At 42.5% G+C, this 22,630-nt stretch overlaps 1 long non-coding RNA gene across 1 annotated transcript in view; it reads right to left on the bottom strand.

Annotated features, from left to right (window-relative positions):
- Window positions 1–16,821, bottom strand: part of LOC138924552 (uncharacterized) — a 47,045-nt gene extending 30,224 nt beyond the window's left edge. Inside the window, exon 1 of the long non-coding RNA XR_011439476.1 lies at window positions 16,601–16,821. This is a non-coding gene — a long non-coding RNA (uncharacterized lncRNA). The remainder of the gene's footprint in view (window positions 1–16,600) is intronic.
- Between the last annotated feature and the right edge of the window lie 5,809 nt (window positions 16,822–22,630).

Genomic DNA, 22,630 nt, shown 5'->3' with positions numbered 1-22,630 from the left:
CTTAATCTGGGGACAAGTGGGTTTTCTCATTCTGAATCCCAGAATTATACAGAAGTACCATGAGGTACAGAGCTTGCTGGGCTGGGGCAGGCTCTCCTGCAGGGCAGACCTGCCTCTGGAAACTTGAGACTGGTGGGCCAAGACACACTGTGTTTCCTGCAGGCGGCTCACTCTGAGAGAAAGAGGACAAAGAGTAGACCAGGGTATACTTCCCTCTGAAATTCATCAGATGAGGTTACTGCTCCTCCGAGGAAGGAGGGAGCAGATGAGGCAGGCCAAGAGTGTGACTTCGTGGAGGCCCCTTCACTTAGAAGGAAAATCAGAAATGGGGAAGACGCATTCAGCATGCCCCAACCCCCATACAACAATTTCTTTCCTTTCAATCTGATAGCAAGAACAAAAACAACAAGCATATATATCCATTAGGTGTATATATGTATATCTATTATCAATTAGGCATAGGTATATGCATACATATGTATATATACACACATACATATACAAATACATAATTTTGTCTAAAAATTAGAAAATAGTAACTATCTTTTAATATTTTTATGAACAATAAATGGAATAGTGCCACTTAGCACTTAATAAATTCTAATCAAAATCAAACTGGAATAATACACACTGTACCCGGTGCCATGGAACACAAGGGATTCATTCAGTCACATTTACTGTGTGTGAACGTGTAAATGGAGGTGGACAGAAGTACACACATCCATCCAATTCAAGACAGAGTAAGAGAAACACCAAAAAGAAGAGTCCAGCAGAGGGAGAATGGCATTGACCTAGGGTGATCAAGAAACCTGCCTTGGTCACCGTGACATGTGCGGTAGACATTCTGGAAAGATGTTCTTAGGCAAAGAAGTTGGAACAGAGTGGTCCAGTTTGAATGAAGTGTCATATTCTTGAAGAAAGGAATGGGAAGCGAGATTTTATATTTTTATCCACATCCCCCAAGTCTTTCTTTGAGGTTGGTGCCACCATTAGCCATAGGAAAAGTGGTAGCCAGGATAAGTTTGGCAAACCCTTCACATTAGGGAGTAGGGTGTACATGCCCTTCCAAACCACTTATCCTAACATCAGTTTCCTTTCCTCTACGTGGGATGCTGTTTAGAATTGAGGATACATCTCTGTCTGGTTCCAGCACCTTCCTGTTTCCACCCATCCCTTAGTACCATCCTGTCTCCTAATTGGTTTATCCATTAGGCAGTTTTCCCCAGCTTATGTTTTCCTCTGTTCCCCTCTGATCCAGCCCCTCTGGGCCACAACAACAATCTACCCCCTCACCCAGAACCCACACCCTACCATGGGCTGGCACCCTTTTATCAGGCCACATCTCTGGGCGTTGGTGGTGCAGAACAAGTTAATGTCAGCACTTCCACCTCTGCTCCCAAGCCAGTCCCTCCAGCCCCTTAACCACACACTATGCCTCCTTCTGACCTTCCCCCATCTGTCAGCACATTCCCAGTCTTAGACTAACCTCGCCGCACTCCCCTGGAGACACATGAGAGCACCTCCCCAGCCTGGATGCATATATCTTCTCCTGGTTGAACAGAAATTATGGCAACAGAGTTGTAGAAGGCTGAAAACCATGTTAGAAACACCAAAACAGAACCCTGCATTACCCACAGGAGTAAGGAGTACGCAGTCCTTTCTGGACTCCCTGCGTTGGACTCCCAAGGCCCATGGAGGGCACAAATTGGACACCCCAATGTTCAAGTTACTTGAAGGTTGGCCACTCAGATCCAATTCCTGTTTTATTTTAATTGTGGCCTGGCAGAAATTTTAGCGGCTGCCTTTGACTCTCTCCCTTAACTCAGTTACCAACACTCTCAACTGGGTTCCTTTCTTCAGGTGCAAAGTGGAATCTTATCATCAAGAACCAGGCTCAGCTCATTGCATTTTTCTAATCTTGAGGGAGTGCTGGAAACAACTGCTTGACTTTGCATCTGCTCCAGGGCAGACAGGTAGGTCAATACAGAAAGTCATTTGAAAAACTCCACACGGTCTGTTAGTTGTGTTAATACCACTCCTGCTCAGGGACAATAGTTCTGGGTCTTAGAGTGAACTTGACCAAGGCAAGAGCATTAGAAACTCAGTCCTTAGAAATAAACAGTGTTCTATACAGTTTTTAGTGGAAATCTCTTTTGCTGGATACACCCATGAGAGATTACAGTAGTTCTACTCGGAACAGCCATACTGGTGACCTAGCTAGAAACGTAGACTAGAAATTTAGCAACGTCTGACTCTTTCCCTTCCCTCGTTCTCTATGTTCAGTTGGACAAAACTCAAATTTGGCTGCATGGTTCCCTTCCTTTCCAGTTCCATTGTTACTACCTGCTCAGACCCTCACCCACTGACCACCTGGATTATTGGAACAATCCAATCTACCATTAACTTCATTTCTTCCATCTCAACCCACTCAGCACTCGGAAACCAGATTTATTTTCTTGACTTTAATCCATTGCTAAGTAATTGTAATTGTTCCCCATGTCCCACCAAAGAGCAAACTCTTCAGCTGGCCCAAGAGTCTAAAACCCTCCCCATCTGCCTTCCAGCCATATGATTCTGTTCCTCTCCCTGGACCCCAAGATACAGTCAACCCCTATGATTCACTGTTGCCCAAATCCTATCTTCCTGTACCCTGCCTTTCTTTCTAGAGGAGCCACCTCATTCTTCACTTCATCTTCTCCCTTCTTTCTAACTATTGACTAATAACCATCCCTTCAGACCTGTTTTACAGTAGAGGATATTTGTGATCAGCTGGCCCAGTACCCATTTACTTGGGAATTTCGCTTCTTCCTCATTCCATTCACGCAGGTAGGCACCTGACCCAGTATGGCCAACTCAAGTATTCCATATCCAAGCCAGAGTGATTGGGCCAGGTTTGGTGAGGAAAGCTGTGCAGGAGTGATCAGTGTCTTCTGGGAGGTTTGAAAGATGAGTGTTGGAGAGGAGGAAGTCTGCCGGGTAAGTGCTCCCAGCAGCCATTTTTCCTGGCACCTGGAGAGAGCCAGCCCATCTCTCAGCGCCCAGCTCTGCTCTACGTGTTGGCCTCACTCTCTGGCAGAGTCCTGGTTACCGTCACACGTCTTTGGATACGTCCATATCTGAAGCCACTTCAGCCTTTGGACTTACCAGTTGTGTGAAGCAATAAATAGTTCCTTGTTTGCTTTCAATAAATAATTCCCTTTTGTTTTTAATAAGTAATTCCACTTTTGCTTAAGTTGAAGTTGGGCTTCCGACATTGATAAGTTGAAAGAGTCTTGACCAGGACCTTCAGCACACTTTTTGATAAGTACAAAGAGACCTCCACATTCTGCCTCCTATGATTTACTGGAGTGTAAGTATCATTCCTGCAGAGTACACGGTAAATTGCTCCAGGGCCGTTTATCTTACGCACATCTGTGTCCTCTGTGGTACCTAGCACATAATAGGACTTCAAACATACTGTTTGCTTGGTTGAGTGAATGAAAAGATAAATATTAGACAAAAATAGACTGTTTCCCAACATGACTGTCATTGACCACCCTCATTCATCCATAAACTCTGGAAACGTAGGCAAATACACATTTTGTTGCCAAGGACATTTTCAATCTGTAAAAATAAAATAACATTGTCTATGTTTCCAGACTTCTCTAGAAGTCTAAGAGGGAAAACATGACTTGGGGGCTGCGTGGATTCAGCCTTTCCCACCCACATCTCTGGGTCTGAGCTGAGTCAGCTGAGACGCTGTCCTGGCTCCACAGGCCCTTGTAATGCCCGGACTCCACTGGACCCGGGAACCGAATGACTGCTGAGAGAGGTTTTTCAAGAAAAGAAGGAGGAGGCTTGAGGAGCACCATGAAAGGGGAGCTGGCATCAACATGTCTATGTCAGCCGAACACCGGCCAGACAGCCCAGGCACATGAGACTGCCTGCCATGTTTCTAACTAAGGGGGCAGCGTCGGAGCAGGTTTCCATCTCATTCTACGAGAAGATGATCCACTTACCTCAGGGGGGTTTAAGGAGCGCTTCAGTTTATTTAGTGGTCGTGTCCTTTTTAATTTCCTGTTTCTCCTTCCTGTATTTGGGGTGAGTTGGCCCCTGCCTCTAGACGAGAGCTTCTTTAGTATCAGAACTACTGGGCCACAGGGCTGTATTTGCTTCTGACTCCTTTGCCCAATCAGGCCCCACCCCGCCCCCACCTATCCCAAACCGTAGTTCTTCATTGTCTTCAGAAAGAACCCAGTGGCCCAGTGAGTAGCTGTTTCCAGTCAATAAGCCAAGTGGAAACTGGGTCACACCCCCAGCCCACTTTGCCTCTGGTGCCTGCTGAGGACGGTGGGCAGACAGCACTCCAATTACTATGCTCCCCTCCCCTGTGCACACTCAGTGGGGAGCTCTGGATTTTCTCCTTCTGACAGTACAGGCCCCCTGTTCATTGTGTACAGCTAGGAGACTAGGAAGCCAATGCCACACCTGACCAAACCTGTCCTCTTGCTCTGTCAGCGTCAGACGTCCCCAGCTGGGAACAGACATTGTTAGTTGTGAGATGGGGGCCACATCTTTCTCCCTGAGTTCAGACTCCTTCCTACAAGAAGGCCTTGCTGCCCCTCAACAGGTTTACCATCTGGAAGCTGGAATCACGCACTTTGAACGAAACTCTCTGGGTATCATCAGAGTGAGTGTATATGTGCACACCATAGACACTCGTGCACACATGAACACATACGCAGGTGAACGTGCACATGTGCCAGGCCTTATTTGCACACTATCTTGCACAGAAACAGAAAGAAACAAAGTAGAAGAAAAGGATAGGAGAACCAACTCAGAAGAAAGACAAAGGTAGACAAAGACAATGACCCACCAAAGAGATGCCCACTCCCACCTTGTCCTGGGCCCTTCTGGGAATCGCAACCAGAAAATGTCTCTTCCCTTTCCTCTGTCTTCATTCTCTATTTTCTAGTTCTTCCCTTTGCATATAAATATTTTTAAGTCTTATTTTCAAAAGAAAGCAGAAAAAGGAAAGAGAGAAGAAAGAAGGGGCAAAACAAAGAAAGAAGAAGGAAGGAAGGAAGGAAGGAAGAAAGGAAGGAAGGATGGACTAGGGAGAGAGGGAAGAAGGGAGGGAGGAAGGGAGGCAGGGGGACATCTTCTTGCCCCTCCATCCTTGCCCTGCTGTGACTACAGATCTCTCTTCTACTTTCTAGCCAACGTTCCAGAGAGCAGTCTGCAATCCTTGATTCCTTGCTCTCGTCTACTCTTTCCTCTTCAATCCATGGTAATCCAGCTTTAGTCCCCACTGGGGCATCAAAAGGACTCCAGCCAAGGGCACTGTTATGGACTGAATTGTTCCCCCTTCCCAAAAAATTCCTATGTTGAAGTCCTAACACCCAGTATATCAGAAAATGACTGGGTGTTTGGAGATAAGGCCTTTCAAGAGGTAAAGAAGTTAAAATGAGGTCACAGGAGTGGGCCCTAATCCAACCTGCCTGGTGTCCTTATAGGAAAAAGAAGAGACACCAGGAGTGTGTGAGCACAGAGGAAAGGCCACAGGAGAACCCAGCCAGAAGGCAGCCATCTACAAGCCAAGGAGAGAGGCCTCAGGAGAAACCAACCCTGAAGGAACCTTGGTCTTAGATTCCAGCCTCCAGAACTGTGAAACAAAGAATTTCTGTTGTTTATCATCTTCTCCTAAACTTTCTTGGTAACTCCGCATATTCAATGGGTAACCAAACCTTATCTCATCTACCTCTTTGCTAGGGACTGAATGTTTGCGTCCCCCCAAAATTCATATGTTGAAACCCTAATCCCCAATATGATGGTATTTGGAGATGGGGTATGGAAGGTATGTAGGTCATGAAGGTGGAACCCTCATGATGAGATTAGTGCCCTTCTAAGAAGAAGAAAGCCAGCCTTTCCTCTCTCCCCACTGGGAGGACACAGTGAAAAGGCAGCCAGCTGCAAACCAGGAAGCAGGCTCTCATCAGACACTGGGTCTGCTGCCTTCTTGACTTTCCAGACTCCAAATCCGTGAAAAATAAATATTCATTGTTCAATCCACCCAGGCCATGGTAATTTGCTATAGCAACCTGAAATAAGATACTCATAAATGTCTCTCAAATTGTTTTCTCACCCACCACCATCTCCATTTCTCTGTTTACTTTAGAGTTGTCATCTTTTTTCCACTGGGATTACTGGAACAGTCTCTAAACTGGTCCCATGTCTTCATTCTCATTTTCTTGATTCCATCCCCACTCTGGGGCCAAAAGAAGGAAGTTTCTAAAGTATCAAGCTAATCCACACTGAAGGCTGCTTACAAGTCTTTCAGTGGTTCTACAGAATCTTCAGAATCAAGGGAGCCCCTCAGCATGGCAGACAAAGCCCTTTGCAAGTTGGCACTGCCCCCCTCTCTTGTCTGTGCCCTCAGGTTCTCACAGGTACTCTGCATCTCTCCCACGCCCAGCTTCTCCAGAGCCTGAGCTCATGTACTCTACCACATGCTGCCTCACACCTAAGGGCTTCATACATGCTGTTCCCTCTTGCTGGAGTGTCCCACCTCCACTGCAGAGAAAACCTCCAGTCCTCCATCAGATCTAAGCCCAAATGCTATCTCCTCTGTGAAGATTTTCCCAGCATTCCTGGGGCAGACTTAAAGGACACCCTTTTGTCACACATGATACTTGGTACATTTCTTCATTAATGTTATTTTTTATTGTATTATAGTTGTTTGCATGTCTGGCTTCCAAACTACACTGTAGTCCCCTCGAGGTGGGAATTACATCTTTCTTCCCTGTTTGTATACCCATTACCAGAGCAATGTCTGCTAGCCAGTGTGCTTGCAATGCATAGCAAATATTTGTTAAGTGAATGAGTGAAAAAAGAGACAACCAGGTAAACAGTGATTGGAACCAAAGAGAAAAGAACCACACACCCAAAGGCCTTAGGTGCACTATGGCCTTGAGGTAAGTGAGTCAGAAAACATAAAAATCACCAGGTTGCTACAGCATCGATATTCAGCATAGCGTCTCTGGGAGCTCGAGTCAGGCGGAAAGTAGGCAATGAGCTAGAGAGGAAATTCAGTGTGGACCAACTGTTGTGATGAAAATGGTAGCAGCCTGAACTATAATTACAATAGGAAATTATAAGCTATTAAGCTAACTTGATGCAATTTAACTCATTCATTCGTTTTTCAAGCAGTGAAAGACTTTGTCTCTGTGGCTTGGGAGAGTGGAATTAGTTCCAAAAGGAAAATAAGGGAAGGCAGATTTCAGTGCAGCATCAGTATCTTTCTAGCAATGTATCTGCCTACATACAGACGGGGTCAAAATGTACGAGTCTTAGTTCTGCCACTTACAATTTCTATGACCTTGAACAAGTTACTTACCTTCTCTGAGCCCCAATTTCCTCACTTTAAAATGGGCATAATAATAATATACACCTCAACACAAATATTATAATGACATAATGTGTTTAGCGAATGGTAAGCATATTGACTTTTATTAGCAATGGAAGTTAGTTTCCTATAATTGAAACTTTTAGAACAATGATGGACTAATCATTTCTCTTCTCTTTTCACTTTCTCTCTATTATAGTTATTTGCATACCTTATTCCCTAGTAGATTATAAGTTTTTGAAGGCATGGTCCAAACATGTTTCATTTTGATTGTCTCCAGATTATCAAATCTCCTTGGACATAGGAAGCATTTGATAAATATGTGTTGAATTGGGGTATGAAGATCAGTGAAGCATCAGAGGAAAGACAGGGCTAGGTCACCTCTAAAGTTTGTTGAGATGCTAAAAGTCTCTGACTTGTTCTTTCATTCATTTACTTACTCAACAAACGGCATTGAATGGCAACTGTGTGCCATGTAGTGGCTAGCTCTTGGGGATACGATAGGTGACAGAAGCAGACATGGTCTCTGCCTAATGATTCTATGTCCCTGTTGGATTAAGGAGCTGTATGTTACCCAAAATATACCCTTTGTCCCTTGAGCCGTCCTGATGCCAGTGCGGGAGTTCTTTGTCTTGTTCTCTAAACTGCTTGCTCACTTTGTGCTATCCTAGAAAGCCACTTAGGAGGAGAGATACCAAAGAGGAACAAAGTGGGAGTGGCTCTTTTCCAAAACCACTGCCACAGCTGTATTTTGAAATGCAAATCTAGACCTCTCGGATGATAAGGGAAGAAATCTTTATCAGTAGCAAAAGGCCGCAGGAGGTCTCCAGTTAGTGCTACCCCTTCCTGCCTCTTCCATTATACTCTGATAGTTCACCCTCAAAGGCTCAACACGTGACAGAGTTTGGGAGGTGGATGTATGACCTTAAAAAGGGTGCTCTTGGGGTACATAGAGTCCAAACTCAAGAGTGGAAAATCCAAGTGGAAAGGAAGCAACATACAACCACGTGTTCAGATGCCCAGGGGACACTGTACCATATGAAGGTAATGTAACAAATGCAATGAGCTACCAAAGGATGGGAGCCATTCTCTGGAGAGACCTAGTATTCCAAAGGCTGTGCATGCTTTCTTTACTTAGAACACAAGTCTAACCCCAGCGGGTCAAGAATGGCGTTTGTGGATCTGTGAAGTCCTAACATTGGTTGCAGAATGGAGAATTTTTTCTTAGGGAGAGGGTTCATAGCTTACATAAGACTCCCAAAGAGATCTTTGGCCCCTGAAATCCATCATGTTCATAGGAGGCATGTTGCTGACTGAGCAGTTATTCTGAGTTGGAGGCCTCTGAGCACATCTCCTATTAGTCTTCTTCCAGGAAATTTCCCTCAAAGAATACTGAATATTCTATGGCACTCAATGTGTTACAGCACTCAGAGAGAGCTGTGTGGAAAAGACAGCCTGACAAGAGGGGTGACCTCCTGCCAAGGGACACAGACAGCCCAAGGTGACCCACAGGAGGGGGATATCACAAGAATAAATACTTAACCACCCTCCTCCCTTCAATTACTTGCCAGGGCTCCCCATTGGTCAAACCCAATGAAAGCCAAAGGACAAGGGAGCCCATTGACAGAGGTCGTAAGATCAGCCTCCATAAAGTGTAGAATAGATCTGGAGGGGCAAACTAAAGACCTTCCAGCACAGCATGTGTGTGTATATGTGTGTCTGTGTGTGTGCGTTTGTGTGTGTTGCACGTGTGTGTGTTACCCGCATGTACGGAGGTCTAAATTCGAATCCACTGATCTTTACCTCCAACAAGTTAAGCCAGAGGAAATAGGGTAAATGAGGGATTCACATTTCTTGCTCACTTCTTCTCTGTGCTCATCACTGCAATTAGGAGCTCCCCGTGTATTCTTCCACCTAAGACTGGCAACAACCCCAAATGGCATTAAAGGGTAGAGCGGGGAATGAAAATCAGTCTGACTCCAACCCATGCAATTTTCACTACACCTTGAAACCTTAGAATAGGAAAGAGAAGTTCAGAAATTTGGAGAGCTTGTGCAGAAGGTGCTCTTGGAGCTGGGTTCTTCTGTTTGGGGTGAGGTAGACTGGTGAGGGGTGGGCCAGACCCAGGGCCAGATACAGCAGGCTTGAGCCAAGTGTGGGCACTGTTTAAACAGAAACTGTTTTCATGTCCACTAGACGTGTGCACATATGCTCACACACATAACACACCCATCAACACATAGCCCACTGCAAGATACTCACCGAAGATGGGTGAGGATATGGCCAAAAAGAAGAGTGTGATGGAAAACCTGTAAGGGGAACTCCAGAAGTAAACAAGTCTAATGATAGCCACGAAAAAAAAAAAGCAAGAATAATATAAATAGAATTTTAGTCATCACACAAACATGCAGTAATTCAGTTTCTGCAGATGTGAAGACCAACGCGGATACCATCTAACACGGTATGGAGCTCTTTAAAAAGTTCAGTAAATGCATTTTGAAATTGAGAGGTTAACAACGATGGCCTGTTTTCTTCTAGTTGGATTCTTTCAGCCCATGCCGAAACAGCAGGCTGGTGGTAGAACCCACATCTTTCAAGGCTCTGCTGGGTCCGTCTACAGTAGCAACAACTCGTTAGTCCTCCCCATGGCCTGTTTGTACTCCTGTTCCTCCTCCATCCTTGGTGTGAAAATAGGGGTAGTGCCTCTGAGAGGCAAACCACACTACCCAGCCAGGTGTTTGTCTTTGCTATGCCATGAACTGGCTGTGCAACACCGGGCCAGGCCAGTCTCACTGTGGACCCCGGTTTCCTCATCTGTCAGTGAAAGGGTTGGACCAATGCCCTCTGGTTCCATGTTGGGCCCTCTGGTTCCATGTTTGGCCACTCTACTTCTCAGACTCTTGGTAACATTGTGGATCCCTAATGCTTACATGTGTGTGAAATGGCTACACATACTGGGCACTCTATAAACCCTTCGAAACTATAGGGCTTCTCTCAGTTCAACGAGTACCTCTCAAGTCTAATTCTCACTATGTGCTTAGCTCTTGTACTGCTCAGTTCAGGTTTATCCCACCAAAGTTCATTTCCAATAATAATCTTCAATTTGGTTATTGCCATTAAAGACTTAAGGCTTCCTAGCTCTGGTCAGTACTTTTAGCTTCCCGGATCCCTGTATGCATTTTATATCCCACTCCAACCTTCCAGCCTAAGGAGGAGTGTAGGTAACTCCTTGCACAATGACCTAATTGTTTCTAAGTTGTTGCCTGTTCTGGCTCCATTCCAAGAATTCCCTTCCCACTCTTCTCTGCCAACCATATTCCGGGTTTCTCTGCCAATCGCAGTCATGACCTCATTCAAAGCCAGCCACACATACTTCCTTCTTGAAGCACTCCAAGGCTAGCCGTGGGTGACTCCCATCACTTCTGTCCCTTCGCTCACCAGATATTTTTCCACACTCCCCTCTTGCTCCTCTGTGGTACTTAGAGCTTAGGCTTGTCATGTTGGTTATAGCTATGGGACTGAGGCAAGTTTTATCTTATTTTTCACTTGTTTTTCTGCTTGAGTTATAGTTTTGCATTAGACTGCAAGTTTCCTAAAAACTGAACTATGTAGTCTCTTTTTTCTATGATTCTGCAGAATGCCAAGAATTTAGCCCTGTCCCTTGGGAGGGAAAACTTCCTGCAACCTGGATAAAACCAATGACAAGACCAAAGGATACACATTGGTGTTTCATCCCCCAGTGTGATAATGGTATTCATTTATAATAGAGTTGGATTTTTTTTAGCATGTAAAAGTAACATGGTTCCCAAAGAAAAACTATACAAAAGCTATACTTAGGGGAGTGTCATGCCCCAACCATCACTACCCATCTTTTTCACTCCATTTCCCATATCCTCAATAGGTAACACATTTTATTCATTTTGAGTTTACCCTTCCTGTGTTTCTTTTGGCAAAATTAAATGGATATTGTGCAAATCTATGTTTGTTTCTTTCCCATTTTGTCTTACACAAAAGGTAGCATAGTATACACTGTATGTATACTCTTGCCTTTTGCTTTTTTCACTTAATAAAATATCCTGTAAGCATATCAGACATAGAGATCTTCCTCCATAGTACTCTGTGGGGTGGATGTATCATAGTTTCCTCAGTCTGCTATGTGTGCCAACTTAGGTTGTTTCCAATATTTTGCAATCATAAACAGTGCTGCAATGAGAAAGTTTCTGTCGATATATTTTCATACTGTTGGAAGTGTATCTTCAGAATAAATTCCTAGAAGAGGGGTTGCTAGATCCTTGTTTGACATTGTCGACTTCCCCTCCAAAGGGTTGTACCATTTTTCATTCCTCCCAGCAATGGGAGCGTTTGCTTCCTCTGAGCTTTGTTGATAGAGTGCATCAAGTGTTTTTAATTTTTTTTCTATTCTGATAAGTGAGAAATGGTATCTCATTTTAGATTAATTTTCATTTCTCTTACTACAAGAAAAGTTGAACATCTTTTTATATATTTAAGGGCTGTTTTAAAAATTATTTGGACATACAGTTTGCTCATTCTTTAATGGTTTTTGGGTTTTCTTTTTTTCCTCAATTTTAAGAGTTCTTTTTCCTTTAGAGATATTAACTTTTTATCTGGGCTATACATAGAAATATTTTCTCCCAGTTTGTCACTTGGCTTTTGAATTCGTTGCTTATGGTTCTTTGATGATGCAAAGTCGTCATTTTTAAATTTTCTATATTCAAATTTATTCTGATGATTATTATTACAGGAGGATTCTAAGTCATAGTTACACCCAGATCAGATCCAAGTCAGAAATTAATTTGCTCATGTCTTCTTCTAATTAGAATCTCAAACTTCTAAGGTTTTTATTTGATACTCATCATTGATACGCTTGAAGTTTATTCTTGTATATGTTTTAAGGTACAGATTTCATCTTATCTTTTTTCAAATGTCTTATCAACAATCAGAACTTCTACTTTTATCATACACTAAAATTTCGTGTACACATGGTATGTTTCTGCATTCATTTAATTTCACTAGTTTTTCTGTCTACTTATGCACCAGGTCCACACTATTTTAATTACAGAAACTTTAGATACACTTAAAATTGGGGCACAGATAATTTTTTATCGTAGCTCATTTTTATTTCTTAATGCTTTGCTAGTTATTTTTGCACGTTTAGTTTTCTATATAAATTTTAGTATCAATTTCTCTATAAAACATTTTAGATGTGGTATTTTATTAGAAGCGTATTTAATGTATAAATTAACTAAAGGAGAAATGACATCTTTATGATATTGAGATGTCCAAAGCAAAAACACAGGCTGTCTTTCCCCTTGTTCAAGTCCACTTTTGTGTCTTCGAGGACTTAAAGTTCCCTCCTTTCGATTTTGCGCATTTCTTACTAAACTTGTTCTTGAGTATTCTATCTTCTTTCTTACTCCTTTAAAAGGAGTTTTCTCTATCATTATATCCTCTAATTATTATTGTTTGTGTATATAAGAATTATTGATTTCTGAATGCTAATTTTAAATTCTGCAATTTTTCCTATATTTAGTAAAATATTTCATTTGAGTTAGTTTTATCACTGATTGAGTTTTCTACGTATGCTATCATCTGTCTGCAAATAGTGATAGTTTTACTTCTTTGTTTCCGATTCTTATGCTCCAATAGGTTTATCTTGTCTAATTGCATTGGCCAATATCTCCAGTATAGTGTTAAATAAAGGGAAGAGAGTGGATATTTTTGCTTTGTTCCTGATCGTAATTAATGGTCATGCCTCAAATGTTTTCTAGAGTAAGTAACATATTGACTTTAAGACCAAACTATATATTTTTATCGTATTAAGGAAGTAGCCATTGACTCCTACATTCTTGAGTGCTTTTGTCGGGAATGGATGTTGAATTTTTTTTCAAAGTCTTTTTCAGCACCTGTGGCAGCAATCATGATTTTTCTCCTTAGATATATGAATGTAGTATATTATCCTAGTGTATTTCCTAAAACTAAACAAAATCTTCATTCTTACAATAAGTCCCACCTGGTTATAACATACTATTTTCTTAATGTGGTGTTGGATTTTGTTCACTACATTTTTATAACACGTCATCTTTACCATCCTCTCATCTCTACCTAAGTCCACTCCTCAGTTATTTTATTCAGACTCACCTTTATCTCATGTAAAGTAAGAGTCCATGACACACATGATTTGGAAGTTTCTTTGGTGTTTAACTGAAATTCCTGCTTCTGTTGATTCAAACCCTCTTCTATTTTCAACAAGGGAGATGGAAAAGAACTCGGTTCATGGGACTAAGCTGACTCAGTGACCCTACCGTCAAAACCAGAAGGAGTCACGGATACTTCCTGGAGTATGTGCATTAAGTTCCCAGACCCACTTCCAGTACCGCTGAGAGAACAAACCAAAACCTTGGTTAAATCATGCCTTAACCTCCTCCACTGCAAGCCAAAACCTACTCTGCTTCAGAGGGAGAAGCGGAAATTCCTTAGACCCTCAGGTTCAGAGTCAAGGTCTAAAATTATTCAAAGTCCAGACATTTAGACAAAGCCCCTGACTTCTTGATTCATAGTTTCAACAAAAGAGCAGGTTCTTACAGTGGAAGACAAGGGACCATCCACCCAAAGTCTCAAGTCACAAACTCTGGTGTTTTCTTGAATTTCTCCTTGTCCCTTCCCAGGAGCACTGCCACCCAACTCGTCCAGCAGCTCATCCAATCCAACATCAAGTACTACTGATTCTACCAAGAAAATAAATCCTCAAAATTCATTTTATTCTTTCAATCTCCCTAGTCCCAACCTAAGCCATTGTATTCTTATCTGTGCTACTAGATTCTCTGCTTTCTACTTTTACATTACTTTTTTTCCTTTTTGAAGATCTCTCTGAGTGCTGTCTGGAGAATAGGCTGTGGTTGGGAGTAAATCACACTGCATCACTGTTCGAAGGCTTCTCCCTGTGAGCAGATTCTTCCTAGGAAGGTTTAAGTCCAGTGCAAGTCAGTAGCTGCTCTGTTATATTTTACTCTCTTTGAAAAAGTAGTTGTTTAAACTTAAAAAAAAAAAATAACAAAAAGAAAAAAACAAACAAGAAGACAGCCTAAAGGGCAGGGCTCCAGACCCTGGATTTAATTTCTTCAGGCAAAAAGAAAAGCGTTGAACCATACCAACATGAGCTCATTGCTTGTGTGTGTGCGTGTGTTTACACATATGTGTGAGCTCTGCCACCTCTGAATTCCCCTTGACACCCACTTTCAATAAATTCATGCGGCCCCTGTCAAGGATGCTGTAGGTCATTTTCTTTCTCACTCACTGTCTAACTGGGGCTTAGATTATTTTGGAGATTCCTTTTCAAGGAACATCTGGAGCCCTGGACCTGGCCCATTAAGTGCACTCTCTCTCCCTCCTTCATTTTCGTCTTCCTTTGAAGATGCTGTTCTGGTTTGAAACTTTCTAAACCAGAATTTCTGGCTCTGAGATAGTTCACTCAGTTCTCTGGAGTCATTTACAAATAAACCCGCCAGGCAAAATCTTATTGCTGGGAACCCACGGTGGCTTCAGGCATCTGTTTACGGGGATCTGGGAACCTCAGGAACAAAACCGGTTCTAAGGAAAACTTTTGTGGGGGTCAATGTGACTTGAGAGTGGAGATGGTCACAGACAAGTGTCCCATAATCATGCATCATATGTTTTGCTCTTCCAGCTCCTCAAACTCACAGAAATCTAAAGGAATTCTGGCAAGAAAGTGGGGAAGAACATCATGAATATTTTTCCACTGTAGTAAAAGCAATAATCTTGGGAAAGAAAAGAAAGGATCTAAGTCCATACAAAAAAGCAATGGGTAGGGCTAGAAGCAGAGATCAAATGTCACGATGGTCACTTCACATTCTTCACTACCTCAACCTTGGGTCTTTGAGCCAATCAGCCATGGCAGAGGTGATGAGCTTTGTCTCTCTACCTGAGCCCAGAATCCTTCTTTCCAAGGACTCTGAGCTTCCACTGGGTCTCCAGAGAATTCTGTCCAAGCACTGGGTAAGAAACACAGTGTAGCAGATTTTCACGAATGTCCCCAATTGTCGCTCTTGCCTGTATCTCTGCCCCTTCTCATGAAACTGGAAAAGTCCTCCCGCTGTGGGTGGTGCATAAGCCCTACCTCTGAGTTCAGCCACATGACCTGCTTGGCCAATAGAAGTGATAGTGTGCCAGCTCCAAGCCAAGGCCTCAAGACACTGCGAGTGTTTTTATTTGCTTTCTCATGCCTCCGCCATCACCCTGAGAAAGACACGCTTGGGCTCATCCATTAATCCCGGGAGGAGGATGAGAAACATGTGGAACCAAATTGACCCAGCCAGGCCCAGTATGGTCAGCCAAACTCCAGCCACCCCCCAGATGCAGGAGCGAGCCCAGCCTGCATCAGCTGAACTCCACAGATGTGTGAGAAATAAATGTTTATTGTTGCATGCCACTGAGAATTTGTGGTTGTTTGCTCCACATCAAAAGTTAACTGATCACAGAGCTAAAAATTGAAGCACTTAAGAAGCTCTATTTTTGAATAACAACGCCTTATACTCATAGGGCATTCTGAGGTTCTCTAAATATTTCACACAGCATATCTTATTGGGCTTTCATGATAACCCTGCAAAGTAGGTGGGAAAGGTCTCATTAGTTCCACTTTATAGCTGAGGATGCTAAGGTGAAAAAAAGTGAAGTCAACTTGGCCGTAGTAACACGGCTAAGAAGGCATAGAACCACATTCTTCTCATCATTAGTTCAGCATCCCGCTCTCCACTGGCAGGTAGAGGAGAAAGATGAGCATATAAGCAGGCAGCATCATACAATCAGAAGAGTATGCTGAAAGGAGATTGGGGTGGAAAAAACATTGGCTGTTTATTTAATGGACTGCATTCCTCTGGCAAAAATCTCTGGAAAAAGTGGGCCACAAGTAACATTTCGAAAAGGATAAAATTACAGCACGGCAGGAGGCAGAAGAGACAAAAGTCAGAGCTCAAAAAGGTCACCTACGCGGTATATATGTAATCTATTGGGTTTTGCCGTATGCCAGGAAACCTGCTAGACAATCTGACAGTCATTATCGCATTAATCTTCATAATAACACCATCAGGAAGATTGTGATATAATGCAACATAACATAGCACAACATAATATAATATAATCCCCAGAAATTAAGCAGTAAAACAATTTGCCAAAACTCACACAGCAAGTGGCATGGCGTTGAAGCCCAGCTCTGTCTGCCTCCTGCATCGGATCCTCTGTCTTTGGTGGAGAGTGACAGTCGTGGGCAAAGAAGCCAACCCAAATAAGCCGAGAAGAGAAAAGAAGTAAGAAAGCCGCGGCAGAAGAGTAGCTGGAGTCTGGAAAGGCTTTCTGAAGATAGTGAATTTCAAAGCGTCCTATTTTCTGCCCACGTGTTGACTCTTGATTACATTGTTAGAAACTCAGTGGCTCATAGGCCCCCTTCCCGGCCAGCTGAGTCTCTCACCGCCTCCCAAAAGCAAAATGTCCAGCATTTCGCATTAGCTTTAGAATTACCTTTCTCTCTACTCTTTGTCTCTCTCTCAGCCTGTTACAGCACTGGAAAGGCTTTTCTCATGTAGTAGCTATTGTCTGAGACCACGTGGCATAATGCAAAGACCACAGGTGTCAAATTTAACACTCCTGGGTTCAAACCCTAGCCTGATTTAACAGCTGTGTTTCCTTGCGTAAATAACTTAACTTCTCTGAGCCTCAGGGGAGGCTCTAATAATAATGGGGGAACTAAAAGATTCTCTCTGTAAAATCCTTGGTTGGTTCCTGCAACATTCAAGTATTCGATAAATGTTAACTCACCTCTCACGCTCCTCTGGAGGCCCACCTATCTTTCTAGAAGGCCATGAAGGGGAAAGCAGAGGTGGCCAGAAGCGGGGCCAGATTGTGGGGAGCAGACCACCATAGGTAACTCTGACCTGACAGTCCTGCCACACCTGCTGTCCTGTCTCCCGAGCACAGGGCCCCCCCTGCCATGGGCACAGGGCTGGGACGAAACCATCACCGAGGAGCTCAGCTTCCCGCATGTGCCTCAGAGCCACGGGGGCCTCTCTGCACAGCTCCAGCTCACGTCTCTTTAAAGGTGAGCAAGTTTGCTTGACCACTCAGCAGTTTAAGGACATCTGGGCTGTGTCCAGCTTTATGAGGGATAGGGGTCAGAGGAGAGCAGGTGTGCCTCTAAAAGGGCAACATGAGGCGTCCTTGTGGGGATGAGATGTTCTGTGTCTTGGCTGTATCCATGTCAATATCCTGGTTGTGAGACCGTACTACAGTTTCGCAAAGTGGCACCATTGGGGGAAACTGAGTAAAGGGTGTAAGGGATATCTCTATTATTTCTACTATTGCATCTGAATCTACATTAGCTGAAATAAAAATTTTAATTTAACATATATAATACACATACACACACAGTCAACAAATGTGTTTCCCAAATCCCTCCTCCCAAAGCTCATGGTCCTCATTCATCTTCCTCCTACCCAGGGTGAGGGATTGGGCCCCGGGTGCCAAGTGCTTCTTGTTCCCTGAGGAAACTTCACATTCCCTGCATGTGACTGGAAATCAGAAGGGCGTCCTTCCCGCATCTGGGATTGCGGCTCCCTTTCTCAAGAGGCTGGAGGAAAAGGTGTTATCTTTTCAAAGTTTCCCTCAACCCACACATGAGCCAAAGTGGGCTTCAAAAACCTTTGTTAAATAGTAACAATACGTTACCAACAATGGTAATGGCTGCTGCTTCTGGGGCACTTCCGTGCCCCGCCCCACACTAAGTGCTTTCTGCACATTCATTTCTCATGTTATTCTCAATCCTTCAGCATCATCCTAGACAATCCACCCTCGACTTTGCTTTCCAGCATCATCTCTCACTCTTGGTTTCTACCCACCCAGCCCATGCTCGGTGCTCTTTTGTGGCTGGGCTTTGGTTTTGCCCATGCTGTTTACTCTGCCTGGAATGTCCTTCCCGCACACCACTCTCTCCTCACACTGGCAAGGCTTCTTATCCTTGAGATCTAGCTCAAATGCTCCCCAATCTGTGCAGAGGTTAATGCACCCCTCCGCAGACAGTGTTAGTCGTTACTTCCCCTGGGCCCCTTGAACTTTACCCATGCTTCTTGTACAGCACTAGTGGCATTGCCTTATACGTGGCGCCTCTTTCCAGACAGCGAGCTCTTTACCTGCAGGGTGCCGGGCCCACGGTAGGTGCTGCATGAACACTGGTGAAAGGATGCGCCAGGCTATTCCCCTTCTGATACCCTGACCACAGGAGGAGTTCAGAGAAGTGAGAACGCAGCAGCACATGGGGTGGCTGAGGAAAGACCCACGTTCTTTGCTTCAGACACGTGGAAAGAAGAAAGGAGAGAGTTCCAGGTAAGAAGAGCAATACAAAATACAAGCAAAGATATAAAAATCACACATTGTACATTCAGGAGATGGTGTAATACCAGCCAGACATGTTAACTCTATCTCTTAAACCAAGAATTCCTTTCTTAATAAAAGGACTCAATGTTTTAATTTTAAAGTGACTTTATGGGGGTATAATTTACGTGCAATTAAATGCACTCATTTTAAGTGTACAAATTAATAAATTTTGATTGACAAGCATATGTGTGTGTATATATATACACACTGCTATATAATATAATATATATGTGTGTATATAATATATATACACACACACATACATACAAACATACGCTTGCACACACACGTAATCACCTCAACAATCTGGAGATTACTTTTGTCTTTTCTAGAATCTCCTGTCAATAGAATCATCACAGTATTCACATTTTTGCTTAGCATAATAATTTTGCTTAGCATGATAATTTTGAAACTCATCCATATTGTTGCATGTGTCAATACATTGTTCTTCTTTACAGCTGAGTAGTATTCCACTATCTAGATATGCGATAGTTTACTGATCCTTTCAACTGTTATCTGGCATTTGGGTTCTTTCCAGTTTGAGTTTGTTAGTGATTAAGTTTTCCATGAACACTCACGTAAAAATCTTTGTGTGGTCATAAATCTTTATTTCTCTTGGGTGAGTATCTAAGACTGACATTGCAGGGACTTGGGGTAAGTGTGTGTTTAACTTTATAAGAAACTGTCAGACTGTTTTCTACAGTGGTTTTTCCATTTTCCATTCTCACCAGCAATGGACGAGAGTTCCGGGTGCTCCACATCCTCACGAACACTTGGTGTTGACAGTTTTTTTCGTTTTACCCATTTCTAATGGGTGTGGATCTCTTTACTAGTGGCACGTCATTGTGGATTTTATTTGCGTTTCTCCAATGCTTAGTAGCATTGAGTATCTTCACGTGCCTCTTGACCATTCCTATATTTCCTTTGCGAAGTGTCTGTTCAAATCTTTTGCCTATTTTTAAAATACGCTTTTTAATGTTAGAATAGTTTTAGATTTGCAGAAAGTTGAAGAGAGTACAAAAAGTTCCAGTATACCCCACATCCAGTTTCTCCTGTTGTTAACATCCTACATGAATATGGTACATTTGTTACAGCCATGGACCAATATCATGACATCATTATTAACTAAAGCCCACACTTTATTCAGATTTCCTCAGTTTTTACCTAATGTCCTTCATCTGGTCCGGAATCTCATCCAAGATACTGCATTACGTTTAGTCATCCTGTCTCGTTCATCTCCTCTACACCAAGAAGTTTCTCAGACTTTTCTTGCTGTTGATGATGTCGACAGTTTTGAGGAGTAATGGTAAGATATTTTATAGAATGCCCTTCGATTTGAGTTTGTCTGATGTTTTTCCATCCTTAGACTGGGATTATGGGTTTGAGGAAGGAAGAGCACAAAGGTAAAGTGCTATTCTCATCACATCATATCAACAGTACATACTACTGACATGACATCAATATTTATGTTAATCTTGATTGTCTAGCTGAGGTAATGTTTGTCACGATTCTCCATCATGCTATTTCTCCTTTTTCCCCATTTTCATATTACACCCTCTAGAAAGATGCCACTATGTGCAGGGTAGGGAGTTATGTGCTATTTCTTGATCCCAGGGAGAGTATCTACGTAAATTATTTGGAATTCTTATGCGTGAGAGATTTGTCTGTTCTCCTCATTTATTTATCTTTTCAATCATCTATTTACAGTATGGTCTCATGGATATTTATCTTATAGCTTGCTCTTTAATCCAATTCTATTTCATTTATTTTATGCTCAAATCGTTCCAGCTTTGGACATTGGGAGCTTTTTCAGTGGGCTCTTGTGTCACTTTGATATATCCCCATTGGTTTTTTGAGTTTTTTCCTTGAGACTTCATTTTCTGGCACTCCAAGATGCTCCAGGCTCTTCTTGTATTTTGCGTGCTTCAGCTCTGCAATCAGCCATTTCTCCAAGAAGCCTTGGTTTTATTTATTGGAAACTACCTATCTTGGTGTTGGGTGTGCTCCTTGCTACATGGGTGTCATTGCTTCTAGGTCCTCTCAGTGGATGGAGCTAGGAAATATATGTTTGTATACTAAAATGTGTTTACACACATATCTATAATTATATCTATATCTATAAATATCTATATCTAATTATATGTATGTATACATATCTGCATCTATAGTGAGCCAAACGTGAGTTCATACTGATGGCACCACCTTTGACCCAGTACCACATGGTCCATGTGAGGCTTCCCTCTGACTTATCTGTAAGCTGCCACTCTAAGAGTGAGAAACCTGGCCCTCACCATCCTCCATCCACCTACTTATTTGTTTAATCTCAGTATCCACGTATGGTGGTTTCAAAATTACTTATCCTTATACCCAAGGGAAAAAACTTTACCAGCTAGACTATGGCGCTTATGTAATTGCCAAAAGCTCAAACAGCCAACATGTCCTTCAGTGAGGGAGGGGATAAGCAACCTTGCCAACGAGACTACGGTGCTTCATAGCTGCACCTAATCGCATTCACCTGTCTTTAGTCCTAGAGTCCATGTTCATTTCCAAAGTTACTTACGCCATTGCCTTTTCTCTCCAGCCCCTTCAGTGAGGTCATGTCATACATTCATAAGACAGTTAGAGTCTTCTGTCACCGTCTGCATTTCATCCTGGGATCTCCTGATCTCCTAACTGAATTTCTTTAATTTGCATACAGCACGGTTTACTCTTTGTGCTCTCATGTTCTGTGTAGCTTGGTAAATGCACAGTGTCATGAATCCTCAACTATAGTACCGTACAGAACCATTATACTGCCCTAGAAAAAGCCCCTGGACTTCATCTATTCAACCTCTACCCCAAACCCTTGGCAATCACTGATTCATTTTTCCTCTGTACCGTTTTGTCTTTCACAGAATATCATGAAGTTAAATCATCCAGCGTAGCCTTTTTAGACTGGCTTGCTTCACTCAGCAATAGGCGTGTTAAACTGTATCCACGTTGTTCCAGATTGGTAGCTCATTCCTTTTTATTGCTGAATAGTAGTCCATTGTGTGAATGTACTAGTTTGTTTATCCACTCACCTATTGAAGGACACCTTGGCTGTTTTAGTTTTTGACAGTTATGAAAAAGCTGCCGCAAACTTTCTCATGGAGATTTTACGCGAACGTGAGTTTTCAAATCAGTTGAGTAAATTCCTAGCAATGCAGTCGCTTGATTGTATGCTAAGACTATGGTTAACCTTATTACAAAGTGCCCAACTGTCTTCCAAAGTTATTCCAGTAGTTTGCATTCCTACCAGCCACGAATGAGCATCCCTGTTGCTCTGCATCCTTATCAGCAGTGGATATTTTCACTTTTTGGATCTTAGCCATTCTAATAGCTGTGTAGTGGTATCTCATTATTTAAATTTGTATATCCTTAATAACAGGTGATGTTGATCATCTTTTCATGTGCTTATCTGCTAGCTGCAATCTTCTCGGATGAGGTGTTTGTTCAAATCTTTTGCTCATTTTTTAATTTGGTTGTTTTCTTGTTGTTATTGATTTATAAGAATTCGTTCTGTATTCAGAATATCAGTCCTTTGAAATATGTATGTATTGTGAATATTTTCTCCCAGCCTCTGGCTTGCCTTTTCATTTTCTAATCATTTCTTTCAAAAGGGCATTTTAATTTTTGACTAATTAATTTTCTTCTATTGTTCTTGCTTTTCATGTCCTATCTAATTTTTTTTTATCCCAAGTTTGCAAAACTTTTTCTCCTATTTTCTTATAAAACTTTCATAAGTTTCATTTTTTACATTTAGGT

Source organism: Equus caballus, chromosome 6 (genome assembly GCF_041296265.1).
Source record: "Equus caballus isolate H_3958 breed thoroughbred chromosome 6, TB-T2T, whole genome shotgun sequence".
NCBI classification, from domain to species: domain Eukaryota; kingdom Metazoa; phylum Chordata; class Mammalia; order Perissodactyla; family Equidae; genus Equus; species Equus caballus.
Note: the sequence above shows the minus strand (reverse complement) of the source record. Positions and strands in the feature narration are given on the sequence as shown.